Here is a 12298-nt window from a genome sequence, read left to right as displayed (position 1 = left end):
AGGCAGCTAGCAGTGTTAGAGCCTGGGTACGGCCTCACCGGGAAGCTAGAAAACAGTGTAGATCACACACAGCACTCACTGCAGAGCAACAGGGTGGGTATTCATCTATCCATTTCAGCAGTCATAGTTGGGGAATCCTGGAGGTGGGAGAGTTAATCCTTCCATGCTTTCAACTTCTGGCAAAGATAGCAAAATAGGTTCCAGAGCAAGAGAAGGCCCTCAGCAAAAGAATTCAGGCACAAGTGGTAAGGACCAGTTCAACAGTAATGGAACAAACTCATCTTCAATGAACCAGGAAGCAAAGGAGAGGCAACAGAAAGAATAGCTCTGGAATGCGATAGACCTGCTTAGGTCTGCTTGCTGTATCATCTTCTGGCAGTGACTGACCTGGGCTAATGTGCTCACCAGCTTCCATTCAATCTAGATCAAGTCACACATGAGCCAGGGAGACTGATGCACACATCCAGAGTGGATTAGAAGATTCTAGGGATAAGACCTGTCCGATCCCAACACTGTACTTATCTGGCAGACATTTGTTGCTCAAGATAGTAAGTCACCTGCACCTTGAAAACTGCCTTAAAACCAAACAATAATAGGCAATTTCTGGTCTAGCCAAAATATCAAATCATTCTTCAGATGGGTCCTCTAAAGAGTAAAGTGTAATTTGTAACTTCTCTATCCAAGGGGTCATGGATTTCTTTGAAAATCTCTTGAAATCTCCCAGCTCCATCCCAGAAATACACACAGAAGATACAAAAAGATAATTTGCAGAAGGCAAAAGAGATACTTCCACAATTATCTGGGGGAATCAATGTGTAAACACAAGTACATTTAGTGAATTTGCTGGGTTTTGCCTACTATGAGCATTCCCTAGTCCTAATCCTGGTAGTGATGTAAGCCTGTGTAGACTCTTAGAAGAATAACATCCTTTATGGTGTCTCTGAATGGCTGAGGGCCAGCTAGGACCCTTATTCTGTATCCTGGTTCCCAGCAGCATCAGGACCACATGTTTCAGCAGAGACAGAAGCATTTTGTGAATCATTTGCTCAGTTCGGCTTTGGGCCATTGGTTTCCCTTCATGTCAGTGTCCTTCCAGAAAATGATTTAGGTCAAGCTGTAGCATAACTGCTGACTGGTTTAGTCCAAGCTCTCAGGTATAAGCAGAAGCGTGATGGAAAATACAAGCCATGTTTGGAGTTACTTAACCTGGCTAAGAGACATCAGTCTTCCATGGAAAATATACCAATCGGCTGAAATTTTGGATCTGAATTTTGATTTGTTCCTTTTGGGAAAGGAAACCTCTACATGGGGGTGATATACTATCCCACCACCTTTTTATAATTGAATTCCTAAACTTGGCTTGCTAAGGTTCTACTTCCCTACCAAGCAGCATAAGTCAGAACTACACAGCACAGGGACCCATTACTTACTTGACATTGCCCTGTGCCCTCATTTTCTTCTCCCTTTACTCCCTCCTGCAATATTTCGGGACAGAGAGTTGTGTTCTGAAGCTTCAGAAGAGGAGTCGTACTGAATCTACTTTGTGCCAAGGGGCTCTTCCATGTAAAAATAGACTGTTCCACTCAGACTCCGAGGGACCGAAGAGGGATCACTTAACCGCAGGTTTACTGCCGAGCAATCCCGCCACTAGGCTCCCTTCCCGTGGAAGAGGAATCTGTTACCATCTGTATATGTGACAAGAGCAAGTGGCTAGGGGACCGAGTCACTGAATAAGGATTTATTCCTCCTTCAGAGATGAAAAAAGAAGCACATGTATGTCTTTGCCACACCTTCCCTGTTATCTCTTACCCTCATTTGTCCTCAGTAAAGTATATAGTTATCAACAAGCCTTTCAAATGCCATGTGACAAGGGTACGCAAGAGTGACAAAAAAATAGCAAGAACTCCGCCCCTCCTCACACCCTCCAGTCTCCTGATGTATCGCCCTAGAGATCAGCACACTGTGAAGATATAGACACACAGCCTTAGGAAACAGGTAGTTCTGATCAGAGAGCTGAGCCTCACCCACCAGCCGTGTGACCCTGGGCAAGTCCTCTCTGAGTATCTATTTCCTCAAAGCGGTGACACTCATATCTGTTGGGGTTGTCGAGAGGTTCATGTGAAATAAAACATGTGAAATACTGGATGTATTATAAGTGTCCAAGAGATGAGAGGGCTCTTCCCCATTGCTCTGGGTTCCCAGAAGTCTGTATCACCTTTTCCGTGCCTCATGTTAAAGTATAACCACATTACTGTGGATCCCACAAAAGCAGACAAAAAGACACATTTTTAAAAGGATGTATAACCGTAGGAAACACACCTGGCATCCTTATACCTTACTGAGACCTATGATAGGGTCGTCACGTAAAATATGGGGTATCCAGTTAAATATGGTTTTAGTTTAAGTATTTCCAAACTTGCATAGGATACACTCGTACTAAAAAATTATTTATTGTTTACCTGAATTTCAAATTTAATAGGCTGTCCTGTATTTTGATTCATTAATTCTGGCAGCTACTTGTGCGTGTGTCTCACAACTCTCAATTTGCCTTACCTGGTTGAGCAATGTTAAGAGCTCAAGGGCACTAGTCAAATTACATTGCCCTAATTTGGATCCCAAGACAAGATGTCTGTCCTGCATAGTCTTAACCATGTTTTAGGCAACATTGGAAAGATATTAACAAGCTTCAGGCAAGTAGACACAAATATCATTTTTATGATATGTAGGTTTGCCAAAAGCAATACAATAGCAAAATGAAAACAGAGCAGGCAGAACCAGATAAAACATGTTACTTCTTTGTTCAGAGGCAGCAATCTATAAGGGAAATTTAAGTTTTGTCATAAGAGTGTGGAGATATACTTTTATGATATGTAGATTTGCCAGAAGCAGTATAAAAGCAAAATGAGAACAGAGTGGCTAGAACCCGTAGAATGCTTGTTACTTCTCCATCCAGGAGCATCGATCTCCAAAGAAATTTTAACTTTTTTTGTTTTAAGAATATTTCTTTCTCTGTGCTAACATAAGAAATAGGAGAGGAAAACTTTCCAAAGGACAGATAATATTTGTCCAAATAGAAGATTCAGTGTGTCCTTCTAAATGCCTGATTTGTGGTTCTCCTTCTTTTAGAGGAAGGTGGTTCTTTGGAGAGGGGTACAGGCAAGTAGACTCTTAGAAGGATGTGCATTGGGAAAATCTGAGATCATAGGCTAGATCCCATAATCTAGATGTTTTGAGGCATTTCCAAGTTTGCTATTCTCTTGTTTCAGCTGTCTATTGCTGTGTACCAACCACACCGCCCCTACACACACACACTACTTACTTAAAAATAATAACCACCATTTATTATCTCTCACAATTCCGCAGATCACGTGGGCTTAGCTAGGGTGCTCTTGCTCCTCATGTTTTTGGCTGGCACTGCTGTGGTAAACAAGCAGGACCCTATGGGGTTTTCCCAGAATAGATCCCACCCCATGTCCTCTGCCTGCCTTTTGTCTGTAGAAAAACTTCAGTCAGAGAATAAATGTAATCAGAGAAGTGAGAAAATGCAGAAAGAAAGGAAAACAATCTAGACAGACAAAATAATAATAGTTTAGCCATTAAACAAAGTCAAGAACCTTTAGTTCTTCCTCAAGCACTGCAGATAATATTCTGAGCCACGTCCTTTGAGCTGTTTGGCAGACACTGAAACCCCCACCAGGTGGAAGAAGTTAACTGCATGCTGCCCACAGGCCAGAGACCCCAGACCAGTTGGAACCAGAAGGTTGATGACGTTGACTCCCAATTACCTCACCACCAACCAATCAGAAGAATGTTCATCAGCTGATCACGCACCCCACAATCCCCCTCCCTCACCCGGTCTTTAAAAACCTTTCCCTGAAAGCCTTTGGGAGATTGGGCCTTTTAAGCAATAGCTGCCTGGACTCCTTGCTTGGTGCCCTGCAGTAAACACTGCTCTTTCCTTCACTACAACATGATGTTAGTAGATTGGCTTTACTGCAAGTACGGACAGTGGACCCAAGTTTGGTTCGGTAACACTATCACCTGTAGGCTTGGCTAGGCCGGAACAACCAAGATGACTCACTCAAATGGCTGATGTTTATTAGCACTGTTGGCTGGGAGCTTGCCAGGGGCTGTCAACTAGAGAGCTTGCTGGTCCTCTACCCAGACTCTCTCACTGCTTGAGCTTCTCACAGTGCAGCCACTGGGCTCCAAGAGAAACTGTTCCTAGTGCACAAAAGCTGCACATCTCTTAAGGTCCAGACTTGCAAAATATGCAAGGTCACTTCCACCACACTCTATTGGTCAAAGCAGGTCCAAAGACAGCCCACATTCAAGTGGAGAGGAATAGGTTTCACCTCTAGATGCAGGAGGTGGCAAAAAATGACCACCATCTTTCATTACCCACAGTTCATCTTGTGGCCACAGATTATTTACATTCCTTCCACATGAAAATATACTCCCCTACACCCCAGGAACCATAAAAGTCTTATTCAATTATAGCATCAAACTTAGGTTTGAAGTCCAGGATATTGTCATTTAATCATGTTCAAGAGTGTATGAGAAACTTACCCTGATGTGTCATTCCTTGGGGGTAGGTCCTTTAGTATGGTTCTTCTCAATTTGATGACCTAGGAATTAAAGAGATAAAATTTAACATGCAATGATGGAACAGGCATAGAATAACTACTAGAGAAACTCATGCTCACAAAGGGAGGAAATATGAGGTATATAAACATCACTATTCCACTGAAATCTGAAATCTAGCTGGGCACATGTCACAACTCCCCCTCCTTTGGGGGCAAGGGATGTATATTGATTAGGGCCCGGTTTTGCTCCCTCAGATGTTAGCTTTGTTAGATCTGGTTCTCCTGCAGTCTCAGCTTTGTTGTCTAGGCCCTTGGTTCTATCTGAATCATCTTTCCTGTATTGGCTATATTTTCTTATTTTCTATATTCTTGATGCTCTGACATTTGGGGCCTTCATCTGCAAGAGAATGCCCCTCCCAAGCCTAGCTAATTCCTAGAGATAGCAAACACCTCCCTTTATAGTACACCTTTGATATCAATCAATCCAGAGCCCACACCTTCAACCATTTCCTTTATTAAACTCTCACACACTAAGCCAATGATTCCTCTGTCCTAAATCACCCCAGGGGAAAGACACTTGAAAACTGGGAATTACTCCTATAACCTAGAGCTCACTTGAAATTATTCAAACTATCTAATCCTAAACCTAGCATATTCTACCCTGCCTCCCCCATTCCTTCCTACAAAAACCCTTAATTGGGTTTTTGTCTCTGGATCATACACGCCCCTCTCTGCCTCCTGACCTTCCCTGGCCCTTTCCCATAAGGCCCTGCATGGCATGGCATGCCTTCAGCTTTTAGGGATCTGTGAGTATAAACTTCCTCCCTCCTGACAGTCATTTCTGTGCCTGCTGTCGTACCATATTTGATTAAAACAAACCCTGGGAACATTTTAATACATCTCCTTTCACATAAGAAATAATTCATGTTTACAGTACAGTAGCTTTCTCAGGCTGCTTCCTGTCTAAAGAAGTTTGCGAGCATGGAAGCTTCCTCATTTCCTATAGTCAGGGTTCAACCAAGAAGGAGATCCATTAAAAGCACTGTGGAATCAGGGATTTATTACAGTAATTAGAATTTCCACAGTTTGTGGAAGGAGCTGGGTCAGTCCAGGTCTAGAAGGAAAAGGCACAAGATCCTAGGAGAGTCACAAACTCGGTGTCCTGGAGAAATGGAGCAGGTGGAGACGCAGAAGATGGCGGAGAAAACACCGAAGTGGATGGAGAAGAGGGTCTGGAAAGACATCTATGGAAAGCTGTTGTTTCTGTGTGACTCTTGCCTTTGGGGGCCTGCAAACAACTTTCTGATAATGGCCAAGGACCACTACTGGTTAGCAGAGCCAGCATCTGGAAGAAGATCGGGACACAGAGCAGATGGGCATAGGGATCAGCTGGAAGCCACTGGGCACGATGCATCTGACCTTCATCAAATCTCTGCCACACTTGCCTTTACTTCAGACATTCAGTTTCAGTTTTTCTCTCCTTTGCTGAGGACAGTGTTTCCCACTTCCTATGGCAGGAGACTGTGTCTCCCTTCCCTAACTCTTTGTGGACAGGCTTGATTCACAGTGTCTGAAGCACTCGCACTCTCCCAGCATTATCCAACCCCACCTTTGCCTTCTGGTCCAAGAGAGAAAATTTAATTGATGGGACTGTAATACAGTTAAATCTTGACCTCACTTGAGCTCACTCCTCTCTCTCTCCCTCCCTTTCATCTTGCCTTCCTGCCTTCTATCCTTTCCTTATGCAAGTTCTATGCATCGGATACCTATGATGTACCTAACACTGTGCTAGGTGCTGGGGCAGGTCACCATCTGAGTAACTGAGTAAAGGTACAGCTTCATTTATCTGTGCCTGCCTACCTTATTCATTCATCTAACAGTTGTAATTTGAGATAACATTTGCAGGACTTCGTGCTGGGGTCAGGGAGGCACCCAGCTCATTCTCTGGCAGAGGACAGGAGACACTTACTAATAGGTAAAGTAGATATTGAAAAGGCCAGAGGGGAGCTGAAGACAAACTACTGGAAGGTTGAAAAGATACACTAAAGTCAGGTTATGAGAGTGTTTTAATGTTTGTCTAAGGACTCGGCCTTTTTCTGTGCCTAATGGGAAATCATTAAAGACCTCTGAGCTGGAGAAGGCTATAGTGAGAGTTGAGCTTTAGGGAAGTGTATCAGGTAATGCTGCAGAAGGATGAGGAGATGAAGATGACTAGAGTCAGGCTTATCAGCTGGGGGCTGAGGAAAGGTGAGCTATTACTGATGTATTAAATGAATCTCCTTGGAGCTGGAGCCTCGGTGGTATGCATCGTCCTGGGATGACTGCAGGTATCTCTGAGTTTTCACAGCTGTGGGCATGGGAGGTACTGGGCAAGGGTTGTGCCATCCTGTGGGTGGCAGTGGGGTGTCGAGATTGTAGGGCCAGGGTTTAAGGCATTCTGGAAGACAGGGTATTTGCAGGACTCAGGACACCATGTCACGCAAGTTCACTTCATCCCACAGGCACAGTAAACTGTTCTCTTGGCCGTGTCCCCTCTGACAAGTGAAACTTCTCTTGCTACCAGATCAGTAGTCACTGAGCTAAAGAATTGTTAGAGATAATTTTTAACTCAGTGGAGCATAGTTCCTATAAATCATATTTATTTTTACATCCATGTATTCACAAATATCGGTTAAGTGTGGGCTGTGGCACCATGATATATAGAACATTAATGGTGGCAGAGATGCGAGTGTGCCTGTCCTTTCCCTTATAAAATGATGGTGATGGCAGTACTTTCTTTTCTTTCCCTTTTAAAATAAGTAAATAATGTCCTAACTTGGCAAAATAAAATATTGGCAACCTTATGTTAATACCCCACCTCCCTTGCTGGTCCGTGACTCCAGGGTAGAAATCATTGCTTCATGACAGAGGCTGCACATTGTTTTTATCCTGTTCAAATGATTATTATGGACTTATAAAGGCAACGATGATATTCCTATCAAGTTTCTGCATGACAGGAATAGGAAAGGGGTCTAATATGCAGATATCTAATATGCTGAATCATGATCCAAAACTTTCCCAAAAAATTGCCAGTGCCTTCAGGAGATAGATTATGGACGTAGCTGGTGACACATGGCAGCATGGTTCAGACCACAGCTGCACATTGGGTCTAAAGCTGGCCGGCCTACTCTAAGAGCAATACTGACAGGGCCAGTCAAGGAAAGACTCGCCAGGATGTAGAAGCCATCGTTTCAGAACAGGAAACAATTGAAAGAGAGTTGTTTCTTCTTTTTTTTTTTCAGCCATGCCAAGAGGCTTACGGGAGCTTAGTTCCTGACCAGGGATTGAACCCATGTCCCCTGCAGTGGAAGCACAGAGTCTTAATCACTGGACCACCAGGGAAGTCCCAGGAAGAGACAGGTGTTTCATAAAAGAAGAGATGGCTTGAGGCAAAATGGAGAGAGTAGCCTAAGAATGCTCATTAAAAAAAAAAAAAAAGTTATACAGTTGTATTATAAAGAATTTTGAACTTTTTATGCATCCCACCAGGAGGCAGAACTAGGGAGAGTGGATGGAAACTGTAAGAAATGCCGTTGGTCTAACTATCAGAAAAAAAAAAAAAAATCCCTCCAATGTTAGCATTTACCCCACAGGGGATATATCATTGCCTTGTCTATGATCTCATTCAATTTATAGCTCTGCGATGTCCAGACCTCATCTTGGAGCTTTGGGTGGATCCCCAAACAAGTAGCCAGTACAGTGCCTGCCCCAAGTAGGAGATGGATAATTGTGCAATGAACTGAATTAAGTGGATTCACTGCTTTGGTGTTGATTTGTGTCCAGTATGGCAGTTTTTCATACAATTCTTTTCGTCCTCACTTATCATAGTTAATCCACAGATAAGGATTGCCCAGCACACGAACATTTTAACTTGTATTCCCTGTGGTATATAACTTCTTGAGGCTAAAACAGTGCACTTCCTCAGTTTCTCCATATGTACGAAAGAAATCCCCAGGAGTCCATAAGCCTAAATGATATGTACTTGGAGATACATAAAGATAGGGTATTTTGTGATACTACTCTTTCTGCCACTTGTTGACATTGATTGACGATGACTGAAACTCAATGGAGCCAGGTAGAAATAGCAGGGAGGAAGGACATAAGGCTGCCTGTGGGGGTCAGGAAAGGTTTCACAGAGGAGGTGGTATTTCTGCTGAATTTGCTAGGTCAGCAGTCCCCAACCTCTTTGGCACCAGGGACCGGTTTCGTGGAAGACAATTTTTCCATGGACTGGGGGGCTGTGGGGGAGGTGCGATGGTTTTGTGATGATTCAATCGCATTACAGTTATTGTGTACTTTATTTCTATTATTATTACGTTGTATATAATGAAATAATTATACAACTCACCATAATGCAGAATCAGAGGGAGCCCTGAGCTTGTTTTCACTTGCCACTCACTGATAGGGTTTTGATATGAGTCTGCAAGCAATTGATTTATTTTGGTCTCTGTGCAGTCAGACCTCTCTGCTAATGATAATCTGTACTTGCAGCCACTCCCCAGTGCTAGCAGCACCGCCTCAGCCCCACCTCAGATCACTAGGCATTAGATTCTCGTAAGGAGCACGCAACCTAGATCCCTCGCATGCGCAGTTCACAGTAGGGTTTGCGCTCCTATGAGAATCTTATGCCGCCGCTGATCTGACCAGAGGCGGAGCTCAGGTGGTCATGCAAGTGATGGGGAGCAGCTGTAAATACAGATGAAGCTTCGCTCACTTGCCTGCCGCTCACCTCTGGTTCCTAATGCGGGTTGGGGACCCCTGTGCTAGGTGGGCAAGGGGTAGAGGGTTGAGGCAGGAGGTGAGAGTGGAGAGCATGGGTAGAGTCAATCTGGAAGTGTCAGGGGCAAGATGGTTTGGGGAACTCAAAGATGTGATTAGATACGATGTGAGTATATATTTTGAGAGAGAAGAGGTTGATGGGACAAGAAACGAAGCTACATAGACGAGGAGACATGGTAGTCTTAAAGGGCAGGTAAGGGGTTAGCGACACCCTGCAGGTAGCTGGGCTTCTTCTCAGGGTGGTCTATTTTGTGGATCATGGAAGCTTCTAATGATGTGACTTTCCTATCTTTAACCCACAACTACTTAGATAATTTTGAAAACTTGTTGTATCCAAAGAGATTGCCATACAATGACTCAGATATCTAGTGCATTATCTGCCATCAGGGAGATGGAGCATTGGTAATCATGTTAGAAGAAGATCCTTATTTTCCCCTTTGAAATAAATGTTTTCTATCCTCTCTTGTCCTATACCTGTTTCTCATTCTGCTGGCAATAAGAATCACAGATTTGACAAATGAGCAGGTAAGCTACCTTCAGCCTAACAACAAAGGCATTTAAAAAAATTATTATATTATATTTTAAAATAAGCTTGACTTCTCTAAGTCTTCCTGTTTCCTAAATCTATGAAACAGGAAGACTTAGAGAAGGTGGGCCTTCATTGTGAAGAGCAAACACTCCAAAATGACCCTTTTCCCTGCACAGACCTCTTAAAGCCAAGACTACTTGTGTGTGAGAATCATGTTTTGATAAAAAAAAATGTTTATAGCAAAGTTCCCCCACCTTGAATTCATCAGCAGGTATTAAGACATCCTTGAAAATGACATCAGAAATTAGGAAGATTGTCCTAGGGCCACCAACATAAAAGGCTTAAGGAACCCAAATGGTTTTAATAAGATAATTAGAAGCCATAGCCTGAGTTGAGGATTACAACTCTCTCCTTTGTCTTTTTCAGTAGAAAACAGATGAGAAATAATGATCCTTAAAAGCCATCAGAGCAAAATAAGATTGTCCAGAAGGGATGGAAGTGTGTGTCTGTGTGTGGGTGGGATGCTGGGACTGGGGCAAGCCAAGCAGAAAAACTGCAACCATTTGCATGATGAATACATCTAGGCAGCCTGTCTGTACCACACACACTGGAATGAAGGGCTGGCTGGTCGGACAGGAGACGGCCGGGAATTTTGATAAAGCAGAAGTGAAGATGGAGTCACACCCCAACCATGCCTGAGCCCTGCCAAGCACGGGGCTTGTAACACTTTCATGAGAAAATGACCTAGCAGGTAAGATAAGGCCCCTCTTTTCCTCCTTTACCTATCACTACTGGCCCAGGTCTGGGTGCTCATTCCCTCTTCCGTGGGGCCCTACTGCCTCCTGGGAAAGCAATCCTGACCATCAGTGGCCCCTTGGGCTAAAGTGTTCCCACACACGGTACTGTGGTCCCCCCCAGCATTCTCAAGCATTGTCCACCAGCTTTCCTGTCCTTTGTCTCCTGTTCCTATTTTTCGCTTCTCATCTCTTCCTTGCAATGGTGACTCTAAATACTTTCAAATAAATATGACCCTGCAGAGCAAACTGCTGTTGACAGTGAAAAGACTTTGGTTACAAGTGCTAGTTATTCGGCAACCAGTACTACTGCTAGGACTTATCCAGCACACAATAAGCATGGCACTAAACGCTATTAAACAGTGTCTCATTTTTCCTCACAAGAAACTTGGGAGGGAGCAAATTTTTATACCCAATATCGTTTGTGGCTGAGGAAACAGAAAGGCCAGGTAACATGTAGGAGGTCACACAGCTAGTGAGTGGCACTGCCAGGCTTTGGAGCCCCGTGCCCATCGACACTCTTGACAATGACAGTGAGAAGCAGGTAACAATCCACCCTCCCCGTTGATCACTTACCCGTGAGAGCAGAAGATCCAGGATGCCTCGTTGGTACACTCTGACCTCAGTAATTCTGACAAGTCTGATTTTCTGAATTTAATTTCTGCGACTCTTGATGAAAAGAATCAGAGAGTTGCCCCCAGACCTTGTCGACCAGGGAGATTCTCCAGGGCTCATGCACCCATGAGCATGGAATTTGGAAACATACTGGGGGCTGCCCCAGCCTCCCAGAAAAGCTACCAGTGAGCTGGGTAAACACTGAGCTTCTTCACGGAAGGTAATATTTTCCCCAAGCAGCTCTGATGGGGGATAAATGAAATCCTGTATGTAAAAGACAGTACAAAACCTGTCACAAAGGATGTGCTTGGAAAACATAAGTGCCTGCCCTCATTCCCTCTTCTGTAATCTGCAGGCTCGTGCCAGGCAGGTCCACGGACAGCAGCAGCCAAGTGGCACGGCTTCATGTGGAACATTTCCCGGTGGCATGGCCAGAGAGAGGGACAGGCTGAATATCCCTTTTCCAGAGCCTGTACAGGAAGCAGCATCCTGAAACGTGGAGATCATGATGTTGGGCTGAGAAACTTAGGGTAGAGGTGATCTGGAGCAAGTTACTTAACTGTTTTCAGTTTGTTGATTAAGTCACCTTCCAGACCCTGCTTCTGAGGGTGTTTTGAAAGTTATATACGATGACACATGAGAAGTATTTGGCATGATGCCTCGTTGAGAGGAAATGGTTAATGTGTGTACACTCTCTCTTGTCTCCTGTATTTCCTTTCGTGTTCAGATTCAGACCTCTGCCAGGGGTTGATCTCTGATAGGATTTGGAAGATTAACAAAATGAGCTGTGACTCTCTCAGATCCAGGACTCTGTCCAGGTGAAAGATGCACAGCGCCCTGAAGTGAGTGCCGCCTTCCGGCACGGAGGAAGCAGCATGAAGGATGGGCCTTCTCCCGCCTCAGCACTGGGTCAGGAAGGCAGAAAATCACACTCACCGGGAGCCGTTCTTCATTTT

At 44.2% G+C, this 12298-nt stretch overlaps 1 protein-coding gene across 1 annotated transcript in view; it reads right to left on the bottom strand.

The window, feature by feature from the left end:
- Positions 1-12298, bottom strand: part of LOC309635476 (uncharacterized protein) — a 489295-nt gene that overhangs the window by 19187 nt on the left and 457810 nt on the right. Inside the window, exon 3 of the transcript XR_014248845.1 lies at positions 1-12298. This exon is cut by the window's left edge and continues 19187 nt beyond it. The gene's annotated coding sequence lies outside the window, so the exon portion shown is untranslated.

This window comes from Balaenoptera borealis, assembly GCF_965194805.1.
Source record: "Balaenoptera borealis genome assembly, chromosome: 10".
Taxonomy (NCBI): Eukaryota; Metazoa; Chordata; class Mammalia; order Artiodactyla; family Balaenopteridae; genus Balaenoptera; species Balaenoptera borealis.
The sequence above is the reverse complement of the archived record's forward strand: the minus strand, read 5'-3'. Positions and strand labels throughout refer to the sequence as shown.